Genomic DNA, 18,361 nt, shown 5'->3' with positions numbered 1-18,361 from the left:
TTTTATTAATGCAATTACACTACATTTTAGAGAAATATATGTTACTCTTTATGCATTCCAATTAATTTATATGGTTGAAACGCCGCCCTTCGTGATCGGGTTAAGCGAGTCACATGGTCTGCCTTATGGCCTGTATTAGATCACGATGGCAGTGACCCAGTATATTGTTTCTAGTACTCAAGCGCTCCAAGCAGCTAGCAACTATCGCGAGAAATGCAAAAAATCATCCCAAGCTTCGTGACTATATAGTAGACTGTGATATAATGTACACTTTGTTACATTCTGGCATATATTTAGATTATTCACTCAAGTGTCCCCTCTATGTACCAAAATTGTTGAAGATCACCTTTCCATTATATGTTGAGGTGAAACTATATTAGACAATTCTCTGCGGTAGCTGGAAAAATCCATAGTGATACTTGTGGTGGACAAGATTGCAGTTGGGGTTTTTCCTGGGGTTCCCCTGTTTTCCCCAAATTAGACATTTACATCATTCTGTCACCATTTCTCCATTTCATTATCATTCCGTAGTGTTCCCCAAATGCCAGCCGGTGACACATGGAGGGGGTTGGCCTAGGGACGAGTGGGGTTGCCTGCTCGAAATCTGGACCAGAAAACCTTAGTGTGGTCGGCCGGTGTGGATTTGGGAATGCGTCACCAAGGTCGCAGTGCTGGGCCATAGTGCCCCCCCCCCCCCCGTTAAATTCAATTCAGTATTACAGAATTGCTGATGCTACTGCTACCACCACAATGACCAGTACATCTCTTGCCACTATCACCACCACTACTGTCACTACTAGGGTGACCAGATTTACACCGATAAAAAAGAGGACACAAAGCTTCAAAAAGGAGGACATTGTTCGAGAAAAAGAGGACAGAAAATATGTACTTAGATTTAGGCTTAGGCCTATATTATACTTCAAATTACGTCAATATCTGTTTTATTACAAAATCTTTACAGTACAGATTTAGGCTTATATTATACTTAAAATATGTTAGTATCTATTTTATTACAAAATAATTATGGAAAAACTTAATAATTATTATTTTACCCTTAGCTACATATGAAAGTCAAGGGAACTATAATTATATTAAACAGGACAGAAAATATTGTAACTTTTAATTCAAAGAATAATGTAACTTTATTTGTCACAACAATAATCACTTTCTATAATTTAATTTAAACACTCCCGTCAGCAATGGGATTTGCACTCCACACAGCAACACAGTATTCGTTATTGCACTCCACAGACGATAATGACAATTCACTTGGATTATTGAAAACAACAATGTACTGGTAATCTCAACTAATGTTCACGAAGCACTGTTTACAAAACAAAACTGTCAGTTCTCAGTTCGTTTGCCTTGACTAGTTATTCTAGCTCATTCACTCAAGTTCACAGTATCTCGAACCCAAGACTTTCAGAGACAGTCCACTGAACTTCGAACTCAGGTCCCCCAACTGTGATCCACCGCACTTCGAACCACAGATTCCGGATACGCCGCTCTCGCCTGGACACTCGCACAGTTGCGGACACACTCAAGTCGAACTCCGGTCTCGAAGCTGGCTTCACTGCTACACAAGACTGACTGGCTTGCTGACCAAAAACTGAACTCCTCTTGAAGGCTGGCTTCCTTTTATTTGCTAGGCAACACTTCGCGAGCCTTCGATTTCCGGACGTTTCCGTTACTGGACAATTCGTTTTCGAGAATAATCTGTCACGCTGCTTCTTCTCCTCCTTCACCTCGTGCCACAGTTGGCTTTCTTCCCCTCTCAGCATGCACCAGATCTGCGCAACCTCCCCTTGCCCTCTCAGCATGCAGACGCTCCCCTTATGTCCGTCTTCTCGCACGCCCCGCCCTCTGTGAGATGCGTGATCGACTCTCGGCTGTCACAATATATTTTTAGATTTACATTTGCACCTAGATCTCGTGATTTACTAGCTACTTGTGAGCAACGACCATAACAAGGGGGAGCAAAGAGAGTTTTATGATCGTTGGCAAAGAGTATATTCCGTCAGTGCTGCTGCCCCTACAGGCAAGTTAATTGAAAAAGGCGTCAAATCAGATAATTTCAAAATATCAGGTATACAAGTTACGATAAGGATATTTCTTGATTTTTTAAAAATCCTCCCAGACTCTGGACAATGGCCTAAAAAGGAGGACACGTCCAGACAAAAGAGGACGTCTAGTCACTATGAAAGAATAGTTGTTGTTTTCTAATGCCAGGTGTTTGACAATAAAGTCATTTGACCTCTTGCACTCCAATATTTTTCAAAGATATTATCATGGTCAGCCACTGAAGCACAGATTTTGAGGTGTTCCGAATCCATTTCTTGGTTTGAGTTGCACAATGGACAGTTAGGGGACTGATATATTCCAATTCTATGCAGGTGTTTGGCCAAACAATCATGGCCTGTTGCCAATCTAAATGCAGCTACAGACGATTTTCGTGGTAAATCTGGAATTAACTGTGGATTTTGATGCAGAGAGTTCCATTTTTTCCCTTGGGATTGTGTTATCAAATTTTGTTTGTTGAAGTCTAAGTATGTAGATTTAATAAATCTCTTCACAGAGTAATACGTAGATTTAGTAACAGGTCTGTAAGTAGCAGTGCTGCCCTTCTTTGCTAAAGCATCCGCATTCTCGTTTCCCAGGATTCCACAATGGGATGGTATCCATTGGAATACAATTCCTTTATTGAGTGATATTAATTGAGAGAGCATTTTAGTTATTTCTGATGTTTGAGATGAAAGTGTGTGTTTAGAGACGATTGATAGAATAGCTGCGGCATTCGGGGAACACTATGGAGAAATGGTGACGGAATGATGTAAATGTCTAATTTGGGGAAAAACAGGGGAACCCCAGGAAAAACCCAAACTGCGACGTTGTCCGCCACAAGTATCACTATAGATTTTTTCAATAATTGTTGTCATAATAGCTGTTTAACGAGCTTGTGGTGTTCATCTAGTTCTGTTGTAAATAGACGAAAGTATAGTGAAATATCATCTGCGAAAAAGGAAATAAATTACTGTAAAATCATGCCCCTGAACACTTTCTTTGCTTGCCACAAATTTGATTCTCTGGGATTAAAACCCAGATTTCTGGAATGAAAAGTCGATACTTCAGCTACATGGTTAACAGTGCTCTTCTTTTCACTTATATTGAATCATAATATCGTAAAGTGAAATGGATTCTTGATGTACTGTTTGTGATAATTTGTTTTATTCTTTGCAGGAAACGAAATTCAACTGATTTCATTAATTCATTCCTGTAATTCTGCAAGAGAGCTAAATGTTGCAGTTGTTCATTAGTGCTATGTACCTTTCATTAGTTAAGTGAGTAGGTTATTTTACAAGTTTTCTATATTTTGTGATGTATGCGGAGGATTTCATAGATAAGAGGTTTCTTTTTATTTGACATACCTTGTTGAAAATCAGTCAAAGTCGTCACTCTATCCTTATGTGTAAGTTGTATTGTAAATTAGTTTTTAATCTTTATTTAATGAAGTGAAACATTGTTACTTTTTTATGATGTTTAACATGACTGGCTACTAACTATATTTTTCTGCAAGCAGCTTCTAATTTATTTCTCTTGTAAAGTACAGAAATGAAAAGATCAATTGAAATTCAAACATTTCTTTTAAAAATTATTCCTGAAACATGGAAAGTGAAAATCGTATAGTAATAGTTTTCGAGAATGAGTTAATGTAGTATTTTTCCTCTGTAAATTCGTCAGTAAGATCACACAGTCACTTCGTGTTTGAACACTTGAGTTCTCAATAAGATTAGGGTGATAAGTGATAAATTCGTAGTTTGGAAACCACTATGTTTAAAATCTAAAAGAACAGGCGTCTTGAGTTAGAAGATCTTCTACCAAATTTGCCACAGCCTTGATGGTAGAAAGCATTGCGCTATTCTCCAGTTAAACAATTGTTTTTTGTAACTTCCTTTAAAGTAGTGTCTCGAAATAGTTGCATGCCTCACTTATTTTAAAAATATAGCAACTTGGTAAAATTCTTATTCTGTATTGTTGGTTTGTTGTGCTAACTAATGAATACTTTCTTGGACCGGCTTCTAAACAGGCACCCATCTCGTCCAATTTGTCTTCAGTTAGAACATGTCTACATTTAGTTTTCTTTCTATTCAGCAATGATGCCGATGCACAAAGTTTTGCCAGTAATTTGTAAATCATAGACCTATTACGTATCTAAGAATCCTGAAATTTTTACGAAAGTGTCATTGACATCCCTAATTTTCATATTTACTCTCTTTCCAGCTAAAGATTGAAGTAAATGTAAATAAATTCACGTGGCATAATGGTTCCTGATTGGCTATTGGACACACAACGCCTCCAAACTCAAGCTTGTCATCTTCTTCCTCATATTAAAATAGTTCCTTCTAAAATAATAAAATGTATAATATACATGGAATATGAGTGAATTAAACATGCTTATAAGAACACTTTCTTAGGATTTAAAAAACATGTTTATATTAGTGGTTTCAGACATTGCGTGTTAAATCATTGTAACGTGTATTATGGCAATGCGCATGCGTAATAGGCATTAAATCCCTCCCAAGGTGACTTGCAGCTTCACAGAGCACATCAGCACGGCTGGTATAACACAGTGCGAGATTCAGTGTTATCAACCTCAAATAAATTTCTGTAGAATTAAAGAAATTCTCCACTCTTCAAAGAGTAACATTTAATTACGAATCTACAGAAAATTAAAATCCACTATTCCCAGTAGAGAAATAATAAATATTAACCCTCTGTGAGCATTTTACGGCTTAGTTCAATGAATGTGTTGAAATGTCTGCAATATATCAGACGGTGGCTGCCCTGCGTGCTCACTTGCTGAAAATAATGCACCATGGTGGTTGCTTTGGTAGCTACTTGCGATTGCGGAGTAATACATTTCGGTTTTGTTTACGTCTACTTCAATCTTTAGTTGGAAATAGTTTAGTAAAATAGTTGTATATAAACACGTGCTGTTCAACTGAAAACATGTTATCGCAACAGATTCAGTGATACTATTGAACAAGCACAGCATGGCTTGCCAGGTGGAATGAGAGCTTGTTTGTATGCATGAGTCATGCGTAACTGCACAGTACTGCATTTTCTCTTCGTCCATCTCTTCATATGTCAGACACCCATTATTTGAGAACTAATATTTTAGGGTCATTCCATAGTGACACACATAACATTTTTAAGTACCTAACTATGATCTTTACAGGATATTTAATTAAATACTTAGTAATTCATGAAAAAGACATTACTGTCCTTTAACATAAGCATTCCTAAATATAAACACAAATTGTTAATGAAAAGGAATAATTAATAATGAAAAAAATATTAAATATTGTATGGTGTGACACACGAACATTTTCTTGCCACTAGATTTATTACCAAAATGGAAAATATTCATATTATTGTGCCAAATGACATAAATGCATTCAGTTGTTTTCCAAACAATTAAGACACTTGTGTAGTATATGTAACTGCTAAATCACGAACTTTAAAAAAAAATTAACAGTGCCATTAAGAAATAAAATATTGCAAATATGTTGTGACACACGAACATTTCTGTCATGTTGGTTACTAATTGTTTTAAATCCACTATAAATATATCACTTCTTGTGGAAGTCTTATACACTATGCCTACAGTTCTTGTTATACAAAACAACACCAGATTGCACTAAAATACACTTTTAAATTTAAAATATCCACGGTTGTTTACAATCATATTTCCTGTGTAATGTCATGTGATGAATATACCAATATGTCAGCCATTTGTAGTACTTCCCTTCCTTAGACACCACAGACACTTTAAATTTATTTGCCTTAAATGTGCATTCAAATATGTGATTTCCAGTAGATAATTTCGCGCTCTTAAACCACAGACTTCTTGGCGCTTTTTCTCCCACATACGTGTTGTTACACAATGAGTGTTATCAGATTAAAAAAATTCGGATAATAACGAAAAAAATGACATATAACATGCAGAGATTCGTGAGATTTTTATTTTTCGTGAAAATGTCGCATTTTCGTGGAATGACACTTTACTTATTCATTTCACATTTCTTTCATATGTTTGCCTTTATGATTTTATTATTATTCATTTTGGTTATTATTCTTTTCATGTTCTGTTCATGTTTTTCTATGTTTAAAACATTATGTACTAATTTTTGGATCGCCTTGGCCAGCCTATTTCAGGACAGCGAATTTTATTAAATCAGTATCATGTGTTATATTAAAAATTTGCTGTGTTTCAGTTTAAGACTATAATCATGAAACAAGTATGCATTGAGAAAAGGGCAAATATTTTTTTATCACTTCTCAAATTATTCTTATTAAATATGTACGTAAATTTATGCTATTTATTATTATTATTATTATTATTATTATTATTATTATTATTATTATTATTATTATCATTATTATCATTATCATCATTATTATTATTATTATTATCAGAGTGTTATTTATTGAAATTATCATGTATTAAGTTTATTTAAAACTACAGAATTTTAATGTTTCATTCTGTGTAATAAATGTTAGAAAAAATTAAAAACTTTTTAGTGAGTGTAAGAAAATTGTGCTACCTGTACTGAGGTATTTGTTTTTCTTCCCTCGTCTTCAGATTGAATTAATATGGAAATTTAAAATGTTCGTGTAAAATCTGTTAGACGAGTACAGACTACAGCATGGAGCTCAGATAGATACCAATATTTGTTAGAAACGAGCTGGTCTTTGGTTGCAAAGGTGACAAGTTCATGACCTGGCTTCCTGTATCACATACATTAAGTATACAGTTAAACACAAGTCCAGTCTCCATAACAGAAATGCATTTGTGAATATCATAGTGTCATGAAACAACACTCGACAAAATTTTGTTGGCCTATACCAGACCTGGGTGCTAATAACTTAATCGAGTCATTGCAGATTTCCCCTTAACTCCCCACTCCACCTTCTCTGGCTGAGATGAATAGACAAGTAGGTAAGGTTTGCTCAGTGACGGATTTTATAAGGCAGGCGTCATAGCTTTTACGAACTTTTGGCTCTTGCTGATGGCCTGAAATCCATCACTGATGCACAGATGCATTTTTGACCATAAGTATATTAAGCAAATATACTTCCAAATTGGGATAAATGGAGTAAATACAAAGATTCTAAATTTACATTGAGGACCCAAAATGGATACATACAAGCAGTAGAAAAGCTTAAGCAAATTCTAGAAATACCAAGTGAAAAGGAAAACTTGATGTCTCGATATAATCCACTTAATAACTTCAAAGTAGATTGCTGCCTTGATCTTGATGAAGTCTTCAACAAAAAAGATATAAATCCAGAAATAGCAAAAGCCATTGCCCTACAAACAATTAATAGAAAATATCCACAAAAGGACTGGTTGTACATTTACACTGATGGATCTCTCCTGGATCAAAATGAAGGAGCTGGAGCAGGAGCTACTTGCCAATACTTTTCTCTTTATAAAAATGTTGGCAAGTACACAACAAATTTTGATGGCGAAGTTGAAGCCATTTATACATCACTTCAAAATGTATTTGTTTGGCTAAACCAGTGCAAAAACATAGTCATCCTGTCTGACTCCAAAGCTGCAATCCAGTCCATCAGCTCAACTACATCCCCTAAAATGGAAAAGTAAAAGAAATTCATTGCATGGTAAAACAAATTCAAATGCTAAATAAAAAAGTGGTCTTCCAATGGATCCCGGCCCACTGCGGACTGAACAGTAACGAGAAAGCAGATATGAGCAAAGAAAGGAACTTAAAAATAAATTTCAAATTCCCATATGAATCAATAAAGCGACTCATAAAAAGAATAAGTTACAGCAAACAGGCTAAACATCAAAATTCAAAATTGAAAGAATCATTCAAAGATCCAAAACTAATTCCTGATCTACCTCGAAAATCTGCCTTGGCCATATTTGGATTGATTACTGGTCATGATTGCCTCAGTAAACACCTCCATCGTATTGGAGTACTGAATTCACCTAAATGCTTACTGTGCACCAGAGAAGAGGACATGGAGATGGAGCACCTGGCTAATTGTGAAACTCTTAGGACATTTGTGGACCTTCCATCAAAATATTGGGAAGCAAGAAGGATGATGACTTCATTGTTAAATCCAGAGCATTAGGTACACACACACACACACACATATTAAGCAAATATCATTATTTTGAACCACTGAACCCACTTTGGGTCTAATTGATCCAACTGTATAGTATACTTTCATTTTCAAGCTTTTACTAAATTCTTTTCCTTCACAAATCATTTACATTCTTCTTCCTAAGTACACTTCTTTGGAGGCATGTAAGCCAGGCTGTGATGAAATGTAACTATTTATAATTTCCATCTATTCCAAGTCATTTAATCTTCTATAAATATGTAAGAATATAAAAAAAAATACCAGTAAGTACATAACTTACCTCCTCCTCAACCTCCTCTTTCTCTTTTGTGCATGCATGATCTGCGTTCGTAACACTCATATCTCTCAAGCAACAGTATGTTGAGCTATTTCCATAATTTAATGTTGTTTCGGATTTGAGCTGTGTTTTATGTCTTCTTTCACCTCCTCCAATTCCAGGGAGTATGAACATGTGTTATTTGAGTGTGTGATGCAGTGTTTTTCCCTGATGTAACCACAACTTGCAAAGGGAGGTTGTTAGTTCAAACTCGTATAGATAGCTTACAATTCATTGTGTAATTTCCGATGAGTCTTATTACTAATGTCAGTTTCTTTTTCATTAATACTACAGTCCATATGACATCATATATTTGTAATTAATATTTTAAATCATGTTGCTTACATTGCATTCATTTGATTGTAAACATTTTAGGCATCATCAGACAACAAAATTACACCACAATATCTAAATATGAATACAAGTTTACAAGTATAACGTAATATATCTAAATTGCATATTTAAAGGGACACTCAACTATATTTTGGAACTTTTTTCCTATTTGACCAATCTTTTTCAAATTTGGAGAAAAAGTTTAATATACACATGGAAAGTAACATGCAAAATCTCAGCTCATTAGATCCAATACTTTTCAAAATAAAAAATATTTCAATTTTTAATCAATCATTAATTGAAATATCTCTTTTAATTATCATTTTTTATTTTTTGGCTTTGTGCATTTGACTGTGACTTCTCAATGAATAGGGGATGAATTCTGCGTATTGATTTAGTTCTGTCACGTAAATTAGTGTAGAAATTTAATTTTTCATTTCTATGACACTTTTTCTCCAATTTTTAAGTTGAGTATCCCCTTAACACAAGTTCAACCTAAGTTACATAATTCAGTTATTAAAATGTACATCTGAATTTGTTAAACAATACAGGGCTATTCAAAAAGAAAGAGCAGATTTCAAATATTTATTTTAAATATTTATTTTATTTACCACACACCAATGGATAGAAGAAGGTTCAATTTTTTTTTTTTTAACGTTTGGTTAGACGCAATGCTCGATCCCGGGCCATAAGCAAAGCAGAAACAGCAACGTCCTATCCGCCGCAGTTACTCGCCAGTCCGAATTTGAGGGACTGAAAATCCTTGCGTAGTCGCCAAACATGCAAGAACTCACCGAAGGTGAATGTTTTTTGTGCCGTTTCTGTAAAGAAAGTGTATAAAGTTTTTTTTCAGTGGAGCATTATCTGAATGACACCATTCCGGGGCATTGGATTGGAAGAGGGGGAGAAGATAGTGTTCATCATGTGTGGCCCCCCAGGTTCCCCGACCTTACCCCCTGTGATTTTTATCTGTGGGGTGTTTGTACCACACCTCCCTGCTATTCTTCAAGATCTGCGACATTGAATTGTTGGAACCGTGAATTCCATAATTAGGGACAGTTGATTCTTGTGTGGCAAGAAATGGACCACCGTTTTGATGTTTGTTGCGCAACACATGATGCGCATGTTGAGTGCTTGCAACCTCATGGACTATAAAACTTTAAACCTTCCTCTATCCAATGGTATGCTGCAAGTGTTTCTACTGTTTATAGTTTGTTTAAAATAAATATTTGAAATCTCCTCTTTCTTTTTTAATAAGCCTGTATTATTGCAAGCATTATTTTCGTCATCTTTCAATATAAACAATTTCAAATCTTTAAAATTCTTTAAAACTTAAGCTATTTACAATTGTTCATGTTAAAATTATACTAAATTGATTTAAAACAAAATTTTATTTTATTTTGTTGTCTGATGATGCCAAAATGGCGAAAGGTTTACAATCGAATATAATGTAAGTAACATGATTTAAAATGTTAATTACAATTGTATGATAAGTCATAAGAACTGTAGTATTAATTAAAAAAGAAATTGACCTTCGTATAGATAGGTTTAAGTTACTATCTGTCCACGTTTGGCTCTGACTCCAGAGGTTGCAGTGCTCTGTAAGTATTTTTCTATATTGAAAAGTTGTAGTTTGTATGAAATTCAGGATTTTTAGACAAGGTCATTATTTGTGATTTTTTTATATGAATATTTTTGTAACTACAAGAACTTTCATGGACACATATTTTGTCATGTAAGTTTACAGTTAAAAATATTTTATTACAAAAGTAGACTGAAAGATTCTGTTTATCATGCAGATATGTGTTAAAGAAACCCCTTCTCATCTATGTTTATCCGCAGTAGGTTAATTAAAATCATTTTTGTATTACACATTTCAAAAAGGAAGCAGAAATGGATTCAGTAATCCCTTGTAATTGTAATAACCAGTAATATAAATTCTTATTTCATTAATTTATTATTTCACTGTGAAAAAAAAAAATTGTATAGACCCCATTACTATGATCTTGTTACTTTTTCCTTTAGACGATTTCAAGCATGAAATTGTGTTATCTTAATGTTCTATATTTTAGAATAGAACATTTCTTGTTATAGAAAGGTTTGTAGGTTATTTATGAAAATATGATTTCTGTTATACAGAACAATGAATATAATATTCACGTTGCATGGTAATAAATCAGAAAAATGTTACAATGATCTCGCTTAAACAAAACACAAAAAATGATTGTATACACGCTGAAAATGAGATAAGTTCTAAAAAATGTCATAGTCCCAACATCAGTAAAGCATTTCTTTAATAAATATATGAACTGAAGTAAGATAAGGTCTGAACTTTTATATTTTCAGTTTATCTTTTCCTTCATATTTTTATCATACTTTATTCACAAGTTGATATGGTTGTGCTGCTGTTTTCCATTTAATAAATTCCAAAACAAGTTTTATGGCCATATGTCTTGCATTCAAAACGCAATTCTGAATGTGCTCTTCCAATTCATATCATTTTCAGTGTTTTTATTATAAAGTGTATGGAGGAAAGTAGATACATATTTTTTATTATGATTATGATTAAGTTTGTTATTTGATTATGAATATAGAGATTGTGAATTCCATAATTGTAAGTGCGATGAGAATAATTTAAAGAAAAGTATAATACTCAACTGTTTTTTTTGTCTGTTTTTCATAAAAGATTTTCTTTCCCATGTGTTTGGCTGTATTATAAGAGGAATTCCATCCATTCTGTAGTCATTTAATTTGGTAGTGGTGTTGAAAACTTTATGTAGTAGCGAACAAAAGTACATTTAAAATGTATAATAATATTTTGACCTTCCCATGTAAAATAGATTCACATAATAGAAAATTTTCATAATACTTTTCTGCTGAGAGCTGGTCAGCATTGCCCTCCATGGGTTTTCATGCTGCAGATTTGATTTTATATTATATAGCAGAAATAAATCAAAGATAGTAGAATAGTTGCCAGTATCTTTTAGATATTATTTGATTTCTAATACAATGTACGTAACATATATTAGCCAAACATTTTATGTTAACAATACATTGATTGACAGCTCTGAGATGAGAAAGTTTTGTGTGCAGTGTATGCTACAAGTGAATTCCTGAGAAACGAACACATCCAAATTAACCCTTTGTTGCCGGACATAAGAAAAAATTAAAATAAATCCGATTTCTTTAGTGAATGTTGTTAGAATATGAATTCAAAACATACAGTAATTTTTTCGGAAATTTTTATTTTATTTTATTTATTTATTTATTTTTTTTATTTTAAAAAAGGTCGTATTTCTATGTACAGTACTGTTGGTATCCTTGATGGATTTTATTTATCAGGTTGCACGTAATTTCTGGCGGTTTATTATTCTTCCAGGTCTTCAAAATAAATCACGGTACTTCTAAGTACTGTCAGGCAACTAAGGGTTAAATTAATGTTTTGAGAATTTTGTTTCTTAAGGGGATGTGGAATTGCCAATCTTGACAATGTTAAATTATGTCTTATGTAAGGAACCTTTTCTCGTAAATTGTTAAACCTAGAGAGCAGATTTTTTTTACAGTTCACGTACACATAACTTGACTTTGTGCTGAAACAGGATTTTTTTAAATTCATTTTCTTGCTGAGAAATAATCCCCCCCCCCCAAAATTCGTTTTTTTTTTTTTTCAACAATTTTCAATGCATTAGCAGCTGCAATGTCTCCAAAATTCAGGGGCGAATGCTAGTCACGAAAGTTAGGCTTCCTCTTTTATTCATAGAGGAAGATGGGAGGATATAATAATTCATAATTAATAAAAATAATCAGACCCACATAAATAATTTATTTTATAATTATGAAATCATTATGAGTCATGGATCATATTCGCTTATCAAATGTAGAAGTTCGATATGATATAACAAACATTGAAAACAAAACCGTTCATTTAATTTTTTTCGACCCTGCCAACCAATGCATATTGTTGTATTGAGCTGCACTGAACGAGCACACATTCTCTATAATGTCTGTCTTCTCTTGAATAGTCCTTCGGGAAAATGGATTTCATAATAAGGTTTCAATAACACACAACTCCGAACTCACTGCAATACTTAAAATTAGTGTTTAAGAATTAATAATACATGCAGCAGCTAACTCATGCATTCTGCTCATACAATTACATTGCACTCGCAAATCACAGCACATTCCCGCTGTTAATACTGCTCTGTGTAACTTTAAATAGGCGTTGGTGTAACTCTCGGACCAGAGCTTCAAACACATAAGAGAAGCATGTGCGCCTAGGACGGACTAACGAGGAAGGCACTTGCGCGCGCATCATATTCTCGCTATTTCTACGTCTTTTCCTGTAGCTCCGAGAAACAAGCAAGCGTTGCGATACTTGCGGTGTGCAACCTGTGGATGGTATTACGCCTATACAATATTCCAAAAATCAAAATAAATTTTAATGTACGTAATCTCATTTTGAGAAATACACATTCTACGAAAATATTGGGCTTGCGCAGCAAGCATAGCATGCCCTGAGAAATCGCCCCTGCCAAAATTTAACAAATGTCTAAAACATTATTTTAGTACATGTCCTTCACTCCTCACATATAAAACAGCCAACTAAAGAATTCCTGAAAATTTCAGCTTTCTAGATTAAATAGAAGCTGAGGAAAGGCTCCTTTTGTATGGGAAAACTGAACTTATAGAAAATTGGCATTTAAATAAGACATACAGTCATCGCGTCACAAGGTGGCAGAGATGTTCTAGGCTAGGCAGGGAGGGAACCCATGGCGCATGTGTATAGTATTGTTAATCGTATTCTCCTGGTTACCCCCCCCCTCCACCTTGAATATTATCTCGTGATGCAACAACAGTAGAGGAGACTTGTACATTGAATAACTTTTCACATTTTATTTTTTTTTATCTTAGGAAATGAAATTTTTTAAATGAAAAAATGCTTGAAATAATTATTGAACATTTCTTTACACCTTTCTACAGATATTTTCCTGTTTTACAGATCTATTAAGGATGAATAAAATAAAAAGGGATATGCAAAGTGTTCCAATAGGTTCACATAACTTGGGACATACCTATGCTCTTGTACCCTGGAACATTGGAACACAGGGAATATAGGTGGAAATATAGCTGTAAAAACTCAATCATTTAAAAAATGTATTTGCCGTCATATGCAGACTTCTCTGATTGAGATTTTATTTCCTGGAAGAGCCATAACTGCTTCAACAGCTTTCTGCCAGGCATCTGGATCAATTGCGGTCGTCTTAACTCCAGACATACTTTGTGACGTGATCTTAAAATAAAACAAAAATCGATGGCATTAGTCCACACCTGTGGAGTAACGGTCAGCGCGTCTGGCCACGAAACCAGGTGGCCCGGGTTCGAATCCCGGTTGGGGCAAGTTACCTGGTTGAGGTTTTTTCCGGGATTTTCCCTCAACCCAATATGAGCAAATGCTGGATAACTTTCGGTGCTGGATCCCGGACTCATTTCACCTTCATTTCATTCAGATGCTAAATAACCTAAATGTTGATACAGCGTCGTAAAATAACCCAATAAAATAAAAAATCGATGGCATTATGTACCTTGGAACATGTTCCTTGGTACAAGATGTTTTGTGTTCCAAGGTACAGAGGGTACACGTTTAAACAAGTATGGCTGCCTAAACTAGAGATGAGAATAAATCATGGAAATTAATGTATGAATTTACTCACCAGATGACGGGAAACACACCGTACTTGATTGATAGTTACAAATACAATTTGGTTTCGTGACAGAAAACGTATAACAATGAACGAAATATTTACTTTCAGTACTAAAAAAATTGTTTCGTCCACAGAATTCACACATTGTAATATATCAAACCGAAACTATGACCAGAGCTACCTAGCAGTTTTCTCTATAATCTACTTCAGTTTGAGTCAGCTAGATAGCAGCAAAAATCAGAAACAAATAAATGTTTCAAGTTACAACAGTCTCCTCTACATATACTATGCCTTCTCCTCAAAAAAAAAAAAAAAAAAAAAAATAACGTGGATATAATTTAATACAATCATACGAATTTTAAACAGGAGAAATAAAAAGAGAAATTGGACAAACAATATATGAATAATTTTCCGCCCAAAATTCGTAAATTTATGGAAAATGAGTGTTATTAAAATGGATACCATTCTAGTATAGTCATATGTGATATAACATTTTAAAGCTAGAAAATCAAATAGTAAATTGGAAAAATAAATTAAAATTCTCGCTCAAAATCCAATTCCACTTCCCCTTAAGTATATGACAGTAGTATCTCATCTCTGAGTGCAGTGTTGCAAACATAATTTCGAAAAGTAATATAAAAATTGTTCAAAATATGTATGTAATTCGAAATCCAGCACATGGCTTTAAAGCATTCAACTTGGTGCGATTCTACAGTTACATTTACTGTTTACCAGTGGCGGCTCACCCGTAAGGGCTGTAACGTCCCTGAAATTTTAAAGGATAGCTAAATAATTTTTATGCTCGACCATGCCAAAATGTAGTAATTATACACCTGGTAGCAGCCCTTTAATGGACCTCGTTAAAGTACACCTATTCATTAAAGTTCAGGTGTTCCACCAATCAGAAAACACCATTGTAGCAATATGAAAGCGCAAGTATCGATTATTCTCAGATATGCAATCGAAAGACAACTAGCAAAACGTCACGGAGGCTGGAAATCCAATACTGTCGCAGAAGGTTATGTTCTGTTACTATAATAATTAGCGTTAATTGTAAATAATATTCCAATAAATTCAATTTGTCATCTCGTTTTTCAATGTCTAAATCATTTTCAAGGTTATATCAACATTAATTTTTATTTTACTCTCTAGATTATATCAAGGTCAATGACATTTCTTTCTCGGAAAAAATCAATACTTTCGCGTCTGCGCACATCTCACAATTTACGAGATATTGCACAAGGTCAGTTCCGCTCTCCAGTCATATAAGAATAACATGAATACTTATGAATAATTTCAAGTTAGAAATGTGGTCGAGCATAAAAAATCGTATGAAACTTGCCTATAATGGTAATTAAGATGCTCGTATGAAAATTATTAAACTCGCTTGCGCTCGTTTCATAAACATACTCGCGTCTTAATTACTACCATTATAGGCTCGTTGCATAATGTACTATTAGAGAATTATGTATATTCTTTAAAGATTTTTGCTTATATCGATAAGTCCTTGTATTTGTGTTCTGCTGTAACTGTAATGTAGATAGGTTCTATCTAGTGTTTAGTAAATTTTACAGGAGAGCATTTTAAAAGTTTGATTGTTAATAAAATCAATGCAGATAAGAACCTTTTCAAACTAACTTTATCACGAAAAATAATTGAGATATCAACATATAATTTATATGGTAGATAGCTGTGAAGTAGCAGAATTCAATGCAACAAAAATTCAATTTTGCTAAAAATGCCAAATAGAACCTTGTCATTCTGAGCCCGCGAACTGCCAAGCTATGTACAGTTTGGCCTTTGTCCTTCCTAAGCAAAATTGCCGGCATAATCTGGGCTTCAAGCTGACAGGAAGGACTGGGATAGAATGCTTGTAAATGTGGCAAGCAAGAGTCTCCAGCCTGTGGAGTTCGTTAGTGCAGACGAACTTTCGCCAGCCTTAGTTGTCACGAGTTGGATAAGGAATGTGTGCAAAAATGATTAGACAATCATACAAGTATGAAAATTTTGTGCATTGCTATGGACATCATCGAAATCTAATTACAGAAAAGGCAGCACTACAGAATTCACAAGCTCGTTAAGTTGTCCTTAAGATTAGCTATACTTGATAGTGTTTGCAAACGAATATTTGAGGATCAAACACAAGATGGAATTTTAATAGCCTATTAGTTAATACCATTTTTATAATAAGGATAATCTAATAGAATGCTTTGAGAAACTTCAACTTCTGGATAGAATTTTTCATCATATCAAGCCTCTTGTGGATAGGGCTATTTTATATAACCGACTGCAGCACCGTAATGCAAATTTTATTAGTATCTATAACGCAATCAATGTATTTCTTGATGGAGTCAAGAAACGAACTTCCTTCTGTTACTCATCACCAAGAAGAATGTCCTGCCATGAAGAAAAGGAAAAGGAACTCGCAAATCTTGTCTCTGCAAAAGAGGTGTGATACTATTTCTTAATAGGTAAAAGAGAGAATTGTTCTCAAATCTATGTCTGTAATAAAATGTTAATTTTTTTCCTTTCTCAAGGACATAAATTACATACAATTTCCTTGATGAAACTATGGAAGCTTACCCTTTCTTGTGTAAAGAGCGCCTGAAAACTGAAACCCTGTTTTATAAGAGAGGCAAGAATTCTGCAATATCTCAGGGCTTGAAAATGTATAAAATCATGTTGGATACAGGAATTGGCGATTTCTGTACAGAAATGTTTACATTCTTCAAAATTGTTACTACTTTCACAACTACTGATGAGCCTAAGGGTTGTCTCTCTACACCAAAAAGAGTGAAGACTTTTCTGAGAAGTACAATGACACAAGGCCGTCTTGCTGCTTTGGCAGTGTTAAGTGTATAAAAGTTCATGATTGGCAAAAATGTTAATCTCAGTGATAAAGTGATCAATAAATTTTCCAGTTGCAAGAAAAAAAAACTTCACTTCATGTTCAAATAAAATTGTGAATGACGCAGGACATATCTCTGATATTGTTAAGAATACAATGCACTGCTACATATTTTCATTAGTATTTTCCATTTAAATTTTAATGTGTATAGTGTCACATAACTTTAATCATAATTAAACATAAATGAAGGGTACACGGGAAAAACGAACAAGGTCACAATGCTGTTAAGAGTGATGTCATTATCTAATTCACTGTATTACTACAAGCTTTAGTGTTATTTTTGCCAAAATTGGGAAAGGAGAATTAAAACCATGGATACACTCATCATTTCCTCCATTTCAAGTAGAAACACCAATAAATTTTGCAGTAATATACTGAAATAGATCATTACCTCACCCTTAATGGAAATGTGACATTGTTTGTTTTTCCTGTGTACCCTTCAAATATCATCGACAGCAGCACCACCAAAATGGATTGGACAAGTGGTTCATTACAGCTTCAGCTTCAATACAGGTAAACAATTTATTAATATTACTTTCACTGTGATATACGACAATGCTATGTATAGAAAATTCTAGTGCAGCCCTTCTAAACTAAAATATTACGAGCCGCCACTGTTATTTACTTAAAAATGATACATTTCAGAGAGAAGAGAAGGAAGGAAGGAAGGAAAATTAATATTGCACAAAATGACAAGTAATTTTGATATACAATATTTTTAGAACTAGAAAGCTGAAACGTTTTGTATTTTGAGTAAAGACCACAGACTTCATAATTCATCCAAAGGTGACAATGATGTTTTTCAAATAAAATTTATCTTATGAAGAAAATAATCCAGTATAAATTTCATATTGAGATAACATTGGGGTGAAATTGTTCAAAGCCAATTTGTCCTGTTGTGAATGTGTAAATGGTATTACTCCATTG

General features: G+C 34.0%; 1 protein-coding gene across 3 annotated transcripts in view; it reads left to right on the top strand.

The window, feature by feature from the left end:
• Nup358 (Nucleoporin 358kD) overlaps window positions 1–3,828 on the top strand; it is a 125,638-nt gene extending 121,810 nt beyond the window's left edge. For all 3 annotated transcript variants that reach the window (XM_069820346.1, XM_069820344.1, XM_069820345.1), the window contains one exon: window positions 3,238–3,828. The gene's annotated coding sequence lies outside the window, so the exon portion shown is untranslated. The remainder of the gene's footprint in view (window positions 1–3,237) is intronic.
• Window positions 3,829–18,361: the final 14,533 nt, after the last annotated feature.

This window comes from Periplaneta americana, chromosome 3 (genome assembly GCF_040183065.1).
Source record: "Periplaneta americana isolate PAMFEO1 chromosome 3, P.americana_PAMFEO1_priV1, whole genome shotgun sequence".
NCBI lineage: Eukaryota > Metazoa > Arthropoda > Insecta > Blattodea > Blattidae > Periplaneta > Periplaneta americana.
Note: the sequence above shows the minus strand (reverse complement) of the source record. Positions and strands in the feature narration are given on the sequence as shown.